General features: G+C 38.5%; 1 long non-coding RNA gene across 1 annotated transcript; it reads right to left on the bottom strand.

Moving 5' to 3' along the window:
* Positions 1-3,850: 3,850 nt before the first annotated feature.
* Positions 3,851-7,193, bottom strand: LOC125139046. The gene is made up of 2 exons (XR_007138156.1): positions 6,938-7,193; positions 3,851-4,107 (listed from the first exon to the last, which is right to left on the bottom strand). It is a non-coding gene; the product is annotated as an uncharacterized LOC125139046 (long non-coding RNA).
* Between the last annotated feature and the right edge of the window lie 2,859 nt (positions 7,194-10,052).

The raw sequence follows: 10,052 nt of genomic DNA, 5'->3' as shown, positions 1-10,052 counted from the left end.
GTGGGTCTCCTGGGTTATAGGCAGCTGAATAAAGGAGCAGTGCTTTGTTGCTCTACTCTGGCCATCGATCATCCTGCCTCCCCACTGATGGCCATTAAAGCATCAGCGATTAGGGGCTTTCACCAGAGATCCATACCTGAGCTAAAATCCAGACTGAAACCTTTTAGAGACTTAATGTGCAGTAATCTCACAGCCATCATTTGAGTTTAGCTTTCATCCTAAGAGGAAGTTTTGGATAAAAGGAGTACTTCTATGATAAACGGTGAGGTGATCACTTAGCTGGAATGATTTAGCAGCTGGATAAAAAAAAAAAACAACTGCTCATCATTCATGTTTTCTTAGTAAGACGAAGGTGGGAGGATGAGACGCATTTTGGCAAATGTTTAAATAAAGTTAGGATCCAAAATTTTCTGTTTAAAATAAAAATGGATCCTTTCCAGAATGTTCCTCTCTTGACCAGCTCCACCTGACAATCTTCCCTTTCACATATTTCTATGTGACCTCAGTAAAACCTGAAGCTCAGAAAGTTTTTGCTAGCCTATGCTTAAATCAAAGCTCTTTCAGTCTGGTCTTCTAATTGCTCTTTTCAGTCCAACTCTGAAATCAATCAACTTTTTTGCTTTGTAAGCACCACTGATAATGGCCCTAAGGTTAGATTAGGGTCATCACTTTATATCTTGTGGTGAATTTTGCAATCATTTAGATATACTCTTTGTTCATACACCAACGGTATATGCACTATCAGGTCAAGGAAAGTGATACTTATAATACTTATAGAACATAAGAGTAAAACTTATTTGGATAATGAGACAGTTTGCCCTTAGCTTGTCCTTACCTTAGCTTGCGTGTGAAGCTCAATTTCACGCTGCTGTGCCCCTGAGGCCTGGTAACACAGTGAGGAGCAGAGCACCTCTTTAATTAACCCATCTTTAACACGGACAAGGTGGAAGTGCTGAGACTACTGCGAGTCTTTGAAATCATTGCAGTCCTTTACTAACAGGACAGAGATCTGCCTGAGTAAATCAAGAAGTTGAAGTCTCTATCAATGAATAGATCATCACAGACTAAGAATGGCATTAGTCTAAGGGAAATTTTACAGCAAAACATCTTTAAAAACAATTTCTTTTAATATATAAGTGACAGCAAGGGGGGCACGGTGGCTTAGTGGGTAGCACGTTCGCCTCACACCTCCAGGGCCGGGGTTCGATTCCCGCCTCCGCCTTGTGTGTGCGGAGTTTGCATGTTCTCCCTGTGCCTCGGGGGTTTCCTCCGAGTACTCCGGTTTCCTCCCCCGGTCCAAAGACATGCATGGTAGGTTGATTGGCATTTCTGGAAAATTGTCCGTAGTGTGTGTTTGTGTGTGTGTGTGTATGTGTGTGTGTGTATGTGTGTGTGTGTATGTGTGTGTGCCCTGCAATGGGTTGGCACTCCGTCCAGGGTGTATCCTGCCTCGATGCCCAATGACGCCTGAGACAGGCACAGGCTCCCAGTGACCCGAGAAGTTCGGATAAGCGGTAGAAAATGAGTGAGAGATATAAGTGACAGCCAGTGACCAAGATGTTCAGACATCTATGGAAAGTTCACTCCACCACCTCGGTGCTAGAACAGAGTCTGGAGTCATATCTTGCTTGTATCCTGCGAGATAGTGGGACCAGTCCGGAAGTGCTACAGAATCTAAGTGTGTGTGGTGTGCTTTGGATTAGATTAATCAAAATCTTTTTTTTAATTAAGCAAAATCACTGCAGTTACAATTTTTCACAATTGAATCTTCCCACTAGATTAATTTGCTCAATCACAATAAAAAAAAGAATTAGTTTAGACTGATATTAAGGAATGTGCTGCGCATTCCTCTTTCCTTTTATAATGCACAATATGCTTAAGAGCTGTAACTCCATGTGATAATGTGCAGTTATTCTATGAGTGATCTGCCCTCAGGCCTTTACTTCCCCATGTAGTGCAGATAGATGCCTGCACAGTAAATATTTAATAAGTAATACCGTGCCTTGTATCTGAGCTACATGATTATTGCCTCACTGAGTCTTTTCACATTTCAAACCTACAAACCACGTTCTGTCTCTGGCCTTCAGTACATACCCTCTAATTCATATACACTACTACAGACAGTAATACAGTCAGGACCATACGTATTTTGTAAATTTGCCTCCATACATCACTACAATAGATTTAAAATAAAGCATTCAAACAAAATTGCAAAAACATTGCATTAACAGTTTGAGAATGACAGCCATTGTTATCACAGTCCCGACATTTTCACAAACTCAAAAGTAATTGGACAAACTAGCAAAATTATAACTAGAATGGTTATGGTTTTTAATTCTTGGATGCAAATCTTTTGTAGTCAGTAACTTCCTAAAGTCTGGATCTCACAGACATCACCAAATGCTAAATTTTCTTCCTTCTGGAGATGTTTTTCTAGACCTTTATTGCCTTTAGTTTTGTCTTCATGCTCAACTGGTTCAGATCTGGTAAAATCATTCCATATCTTTTACTTAAAAAGCTCTTGGATTGCTTTTGCAGTATATTATGGGTCTTTATCTATCTGTAAATGTGGTAAAAGTGCTGTCCAATCAGTTTGCAACATTTGACTGGATCTGAACAGAATGTATAACAGCTCTATACACTCGAGAATTCATCCTGCTGCTTCTATCAGCAGCCACATCATCAATAAACAGCAGTGACCCAGTTTCACTGGCAGTATACACACCCATGCTATAACATACATTTGGATTAAAAAAAACAACATACTTTTGGATGGGTTACTTTGTCCATTGGTTGGTTAAGCTGATTGAACTTGCTGATTTTATGTCATGTTTGGTTTTCTTTCTGCAGCTGAATAGATTCAGAATTAAATCACTTGATCCCACTGCAGTCGAACCACACTATGTCTCATTCTCACACATACGGATTTCTGTGTGTGATTGGTGTTTCTCCACCTGCCTAATTAGATCTCAGCAGAGTTTGAAACAATGCATATGTAAAAACACTCTGTGAAAATAATTTTAATAAGTACATTTTTTTGGTCTTTTAAATCTAAGAGCAAATTCTGACCGCTATGATTACTGGGAGAAATTAACACCAGAATTGCAAAGCCATCACAGATATTTCAACATAAACATACAAATATGCTTCAGAATGAGCTTTTCCTTTAAACATGCTGCTCTTTGACCTAGTTCCAAAATGGCTTAATTGATTTTTAAATTGTATTGAAAACTGCTTGTGTGTTTTCTGTGTTTTACACACTGTTGTTGATGGAGTCAAATGTCTAATAACTGTGCACACACGTGTCCTGTGTTAATAGTCCAACTGACAGACATGTGCTCCAAAAAAATAACTACTCTTTTCACTTAGACTTCGATCTAGAAACATTTATTCATTCATTCATCCTTTTTCTACCGCTTATCCAAACTTCTCAGGTCACGGGGAGCCTGTGCCTATCTCAGGCGTCATCGGGCATCAAGGCAGGATACACCCTGGACGGAGTGCCAACCCATCGCAGGGCACACACTCTCATTCTCTCACACAATCACAAACTACAGACAATTTTCCAGAGACGCCAATCAACCTACCATGCATGTCTTTGGACCTGGCGAGGAAACCGTAGTACCCGGACGAAACCCCCGAGGCACGGTGTAAAAATAAACTATTAGGGGGGGCACGGTGTAAAAAAACTATTAAAAACTACAACGATGTGGATTAATCACCTAGGAGAGACCCAAAGTGGTCAAATATGAAATGAGAAAAAGGAGGTAATATGCAAAGATTGGAATAAAGAGGCACTTAGACTGAGGCTCTGATAAGCAGGTGAAAAAAGAACACACACACACACGAGTAAGGTTTAGGATGAACATTTACTTTAATAATCCTCATACAAAGACCACTCAGAACATTGAGTGCTCTTGGAAGAGGTTCGAGGAGGAACACGGACAGGGGTCTGAGCAGACGCATCGACCATCTTGGTAGTAGAGTGGGGGGGGAGCCTGCCTTTGTCCTGCAAGAATTCAGTGTAAGCAACAACAGCATCCAAAATAAACCCATGACTGGGAATGCCATTCTTGTCCAGGAACCTCTTGGCATATCCAGGAATATCTAGGAACACACAGAAAACATAAAATATGAAGGTAATCAGTAACTATACAGGAAATATTGATGAATCTTATTCAGAGAAATACTGCAAACTTTAGAAAAATATTTAAATAGCTTGAAAAATAGAACCTTAAACTGCTAACACCAGGAAAATATTATTATTAACGTTTATTGTCATAAGCACAGTGAGGAAAACAAGTTCCACTGTACAATAAAATTCTTTCTTTGCTGTCCATAACAATATACATATACACGTACAACACACACATACATACACACAAGCATAATAAATAAAACTTTGCTGCAGGAATAGTAATAAGTCTAATGGAAATATGCACTATGTACATCTATATATGTAAATGTAGAATAATGACATGTTCATACAGTAACATGTACAATTACGAATAGCAATGATAACAGCGAACATTATCAAATGATAATAGCATCAGTAACATTAAGTGTGGAATGATAACAGTAACAATAACATGAACAAATGTGCAGACTGAGATGAAACAATTCAGTCCAAATATTCTATGAAATAGATGAGACTTGTCTGTGATTTTGTACTTGTGAGAGGTGACACAGTCATGTGTGAACTGAGTGAAGAGGATGGGACTGAGGTCACACCCCTATGGGGTGGCAATATTTGTTATAGTAGTGGCTGAAGTCCAACCTATTTCCAATCCTCGTCCAAGTACTAACAGTTTGTGGGTAAACGTATGAGGGATGACTATTGAAAGCGGAATTGAGTATCCACATCTTCCAGGTGAGGGGTGAGGAAGATATGGAGGGCTGTGACAATAGCATTTGAAGTGGACCTGTTGGGCCGGTATGCAAATTGCATGTCCGGCATACTGCTCTGGATGTGAGCCTTCACCACTCTCTCAAAACACTTCGAGTGATTCGAGTGGGATGGCAGGGATGGAAACTGGGACATGTTTAAAGTGTATATAAGGCCACAGTAGCCAGTGGTAGGGGTGTGCAATTACCATCCACTGGACAAACTTGTATCCCTGGTACCAGTTGGTTTGTTTGCTTTCTTTGTGACAGCCAATAAATCTACCTCATCTGAATCCAGTCTTCATGAGGTTGGCTGTTCCTTTTTTCTGGGAACTTCAAATTGGAAATTTTATTTTATCTTATAGTCACTCCTCACCTCCTTCAAGGCTACAACCAGTGTCCCCCTTCCCAAGAAGAGCCCCGACCTGCTTAAAAGGTTACAGGCTGGTAGCACTCACTCGAATCACTCGACGTGTTTTGAGAGAGTGGTGATGGCTACTCTCTCAAAAGGTAGGTTTTTGAAAGTTGGCAGGCACAAAGAAAGCAACTGGTACCAGGGATACAAGTTTGTCCAGTGGATTCTAATTGCGCACCCATACCGCTGGCTACTGTGGCCTTATATACACTTTAAACATGTCCCCCTTTCCATCCCTGCCTTCTCTTCTGTAAATCAATAAATCCGCTCATGTAATCTGTCCAGACCTATCAGAAATGTTCCATTTTCTCCAAATGGTCGTTATTCTTCTTTCATATGTTTTTACTTACATTTCCCATTATCTTTAAACTTATAGGCTCATTTTTACATCATCATGTAAAGCTCATAACTAATCTTGTTTTCTACTTTTAATCTCCATTTTCACTCTGAGCTTTTCTCCGGACACAGCCCTCATTTTGCCATGGCTACGTACATGTTTCCCATAAAGCCTTGAAGTTAATGATTATCAACATTCTTTCCTAAACAATTTGTTTCCTAGACGGCAGCATCTATCGTTATCATTACTAGCTTTTCATTAACCAAATGTACCAAGTTTGTATGTGCTTACTGGATCTGTGTGTAAAGTGCCCCATCTGCTCTTATAATTAGTAACCTACTGTATGTGTTGTCCAGCTACTGCTTCCATCCTCCATCTGTTGCTGCCCCGCTCACTGAAATCTTTATTCTTTAGACTAAATATTTAGAGTTATTGTCTGCATACTGACTCTTCTGCTGTTGAGAAGGTTGATGTCTCTGCCCAGGCTTCTACAGTACTTTTGTCACCCAGGCCACTCAAACTCCTTGCTTCTGCTCCTCATCCACAAGCACACAAACTACTCCATGGCTGGTCAACATTAGAACTCAGTATCCTGAGTGATGTACTGTCTTTTAAACCTTATTACATAGAGAAGCAATGCATTTTTCTTTATTAAAGTTATGCTCAGCATTGAGTCTTATCCCTTATTGTGTGTCTTTTCCCTACATGTGCGTCTTGCATGCATCCTTCTGAGACCTTATGTTTAACTACCCTAAGCCTCTCCTTCATCTTTCCATTTACTTCATATTTTATTACCAAAGGTTTCCCACATCTCCTCGGTGTATGGAATGAGGCTGTAGCTGAATAGAGTATTCCAGGACATTTACTGAGAGCCGGTCTTGGTAAAAATCAGAGAGCAGCATTCAATTGCTTCCCGTTGAGATATAATCCTTGCTCTCAACTCGAGCTAACAAGAGGCTGGGTAGCGGTAGCTGGCTATCACAGGCTGTTAGCCTAGTATGCAGCCCTCCCTTCTGACCTGTGTCTCCTCGTTTCAGCTTACTCGCTGAAGCTCAGTGCTTCAGAGTCATCCTGGGGGTGTTGGCAGTGGTAACAAGAACAAATAATGGGATTGTAGCTCCAGAAGAATAAAACCGGTAAATGTAATATGGTTAGCTGAATGAGTGAGTCCAGTAATACCTGTCTGTTGGAGTGAGTAAACATGTCATCCTCGAGGGGCGTCATGTAATTTATCATGATATTAAAGAGCTAGGAAAATAGACTTTAAACAAGAAACCCAAAACAGAGTAGTTTTCACTCACCCATCTTAGAAGAAGCCTCAGGATAAAATAAGGAAGATTCAGGCAAGTTACTGTTCTCTTGAAGTGTTAAAACCTAAGGTCTCTTGGAAAAAATGGGACTTTATAGAACCAGAGTAGGTCTGTTGAATTCTGATTGGTTGTAAGCAGAATGGGATGTGATTGGATAAGAGCTGATAAGAGGAACGTGGGTGAAAAAATAAAATAGTGTATATAATATAATATAATATAATATAATATAATATAATATAATATAATATAATATAATATAATATAATATAATATAATATATAAGTCTTATGTATTACGTGTTTATAATTATTTATAATGCTTATGGACAGTTCATTGAATGTATTTTATTAGGGATTACTGGGATACAAGTTTGACAATAATTTAAGTATTATGTAACATTTTGTGTAATATGAATTTTATGTTGTGTACATCTGTTTAGCTGCAGATCTTGTGGTACACGCACATTACATGAAACATTTACACAAAAGGAAGTAAGGAGGTTTTTTTCTCTAAATATATATTATTGATATGAAATACATGCCAACCAAATATTACTGCCAGAAAAGATCATGTCATACATGACACGCCATAATCCTTAGGCTTCCAATTCTAAAAATGACTTCATCGGCTGATGGAGTATTATTTTCAACGGATAATTCCAATCACAATCGGATACAGCGTTAATAAAGCAATATTATATATTAAAATCTGTAAGTTGGAGCTTTGCATGAAAGCCTGTTGAATAAGCTTTTTGTTTTCTGAGTGACGAGACTGGTAATACTTACTAAAGTGACCCTTATATATCCCTTTATGGGCAGGTAGGCCTTGTTGTAGTACTGTTTATTAAATTCCACTGCAGAAGGAGCTAGCTGTTCAGCAGCTGATGAGAAACAAATGACGTAGAAATGTCCTCCACCTACACATTTTCCAAACCATATAAACCACTTTCTCTTCGGTTGTGAAAGTCTTGAATGCAAATTCACCCAGTTTCCAAAGCATTTTTGGAGACAGGTAATCAGTAGATTGATACCATAAGACATTCAGGCTCACATAAGCAAGGGCTCAAATTTCTAAAGTAAAGGCACCTTAAAGACCTGCAAGCTGAAAGCAGCAGGGTTTATAGGATAAGTTATATTCGTGCTATTCACTGTTATTACACATTTACAGTAAGTCATTTTTATTTATTTATTTACAAATATATAAGAATATGTTATGTGATATGTGTAAAAACATTATCGAGCAAAAAAAGTATATCCACTTCAGATATAGGTCATTTTCATGCTTACTCTTTACCATCAAACCTCTTTCCTTATTCTGGGAACATCTTTAGGAGACTGAACACATCATGGCTTTCCTCCTATTTCCCTGCTGATTTATGTTGACTTTGTGTTGTGATTTGTAAGCTGTCCAGATAAAAGTGAAGATACAACATTTGACTTTTAACATGGATAAAACCTTAAGAAGTGGTAGATTTTTCATTGTTCCAAATATGGGGGATCTAAACCATCGCACAGTGCTGTAAACAACCTGCGTATACAGTAAATATACATAGATTTCTGCTCTACGAACACTTTTGTACATCACAGGTGACACATGTACAACATTTACTGTATGCTGCACAACATTTCTGTATATGTGAGTACTGCAAATAAATCCTCAGTACTGCAGAAGCTTGTGTGGGTCTGATTTATTTGATTTACAGTATGGAAATGGCACAGACCTGGTGAACATCTTGGAGATTAAGATACATGCCCAGGATCAATTCCACAGGTTTTCTAATTGTAAAATTTACTGTTTGTTTTAAAATATAGATATGAATAAAAATGCACTTATGTTCAGATAATGTACACACTGATTTAATGTTTAATTTATTGTGCTGTTTTATGGAAATCTGACTCCTCTACATAAGATTTAACCAAAGATGGACGATTAAACGCATCTTGGGAAAACATCTGCATTTGAAAATCTGTTTCTCAAAAATACATATTAACTCAACAAAATAGTCAACATTTTGAGTCATGCAGCGATGATCGGCACTAACACTACATATCCTCGACTATTTAATGGATAACACACTCATTGCGCCTAATTAGCATTTGCTCGAAAGCAGGATCGGTATCCATCTGGCTAGTTTATTTCGAGGAAACTCGCTCTGTGTCTCGGTTCTGTGTTTGCCCCGAGACACATAATTCATAATAACAGTTTTGTCCACTTGGGAAAATCGAGACAGGATGCGCTCAACTCCAGAACCTCTGCATGTCTAAAAATCATCAGTAAACCATTCACATGTGGTTAAAAATTATCCTTGGGGTCACTTTGTGTTGGGAAAATCATTAGGTTTACCTTCCTATTAAGGTCCTAGTGAGGATTTTCTGAGAATATCTTGGGTCCTGTTGCTCTTTAAGGAGAAAACATTCACATCATGATAAGAATCCAGATGAATGTCCTCCTCTCCATAATTCAATATGGACGAAAGGAAATCTGAACAAAGGAGACGGAACCTCTTAAAGCATGCTAATCTCATTGCTCTGGAGTGGACTGCAAAACAAGTGAAATTTAACTCAATAAGAAGTATGAAAAAGTGGACATTGACTCTTTGACCTTTACTAATGCATTGACTCTTTGACCTTTCCTTTGACCTTTACTAAGGCATTAGTGTAAGTTCTAAAAAAATAAGAACAGCTGATTCTGTCTATAAATACCAGTGAAAGATTCAAGAAATTATAAATTAACTATAATAAATAGCTACCAGTCAGAACTGCAAGGGTGAGATAGCACTGTCTTCCCAGCAACATCAAGTCAATTAGCTTTTATGGTCATTTCAGCAATATACAGCTAATACAGTACACGGGAAAATTCCAGATCCTCCAGGACCTCCGTGCTACAGAAATTGCAGATCGACAGGAGATAACCCAGAACTAAATACATTACAGTCAATACACGGTACTTAATAAAGTGCAAGACAATACAGTACAATAACTGACAGGGGACAGTGCAGCACTGAGCAGTGCGCAGTTTTGTAATTAATAAAGTGCAAATGGGGATTTCAGTAAAATACTGTAGCTGTGAAAACAATACACAGTTTTAAGGATTTTAAAAAGAAATA

Source organism: Tachysurus fulvidraco, chromosome 16 (genome assembly GCF_022655615.1).
Source record: "Tachysurus fulvidraco isolate hzauxx_2018 chromosome 16, HZAU_PFXX_2.0, whole genome shotgun sequence".
NCBI lineage: Eukaryota > Metazoa > Chordata > Actinopteri > Siluriformes > Bagridae > Tachysurus > Tachysurus fulvidraco.
The sequence above is the reverse complement of the archived record's forward strand: the minus strand, read 5'-3'. Positions and strand labels throughout refer to the sequence as shown.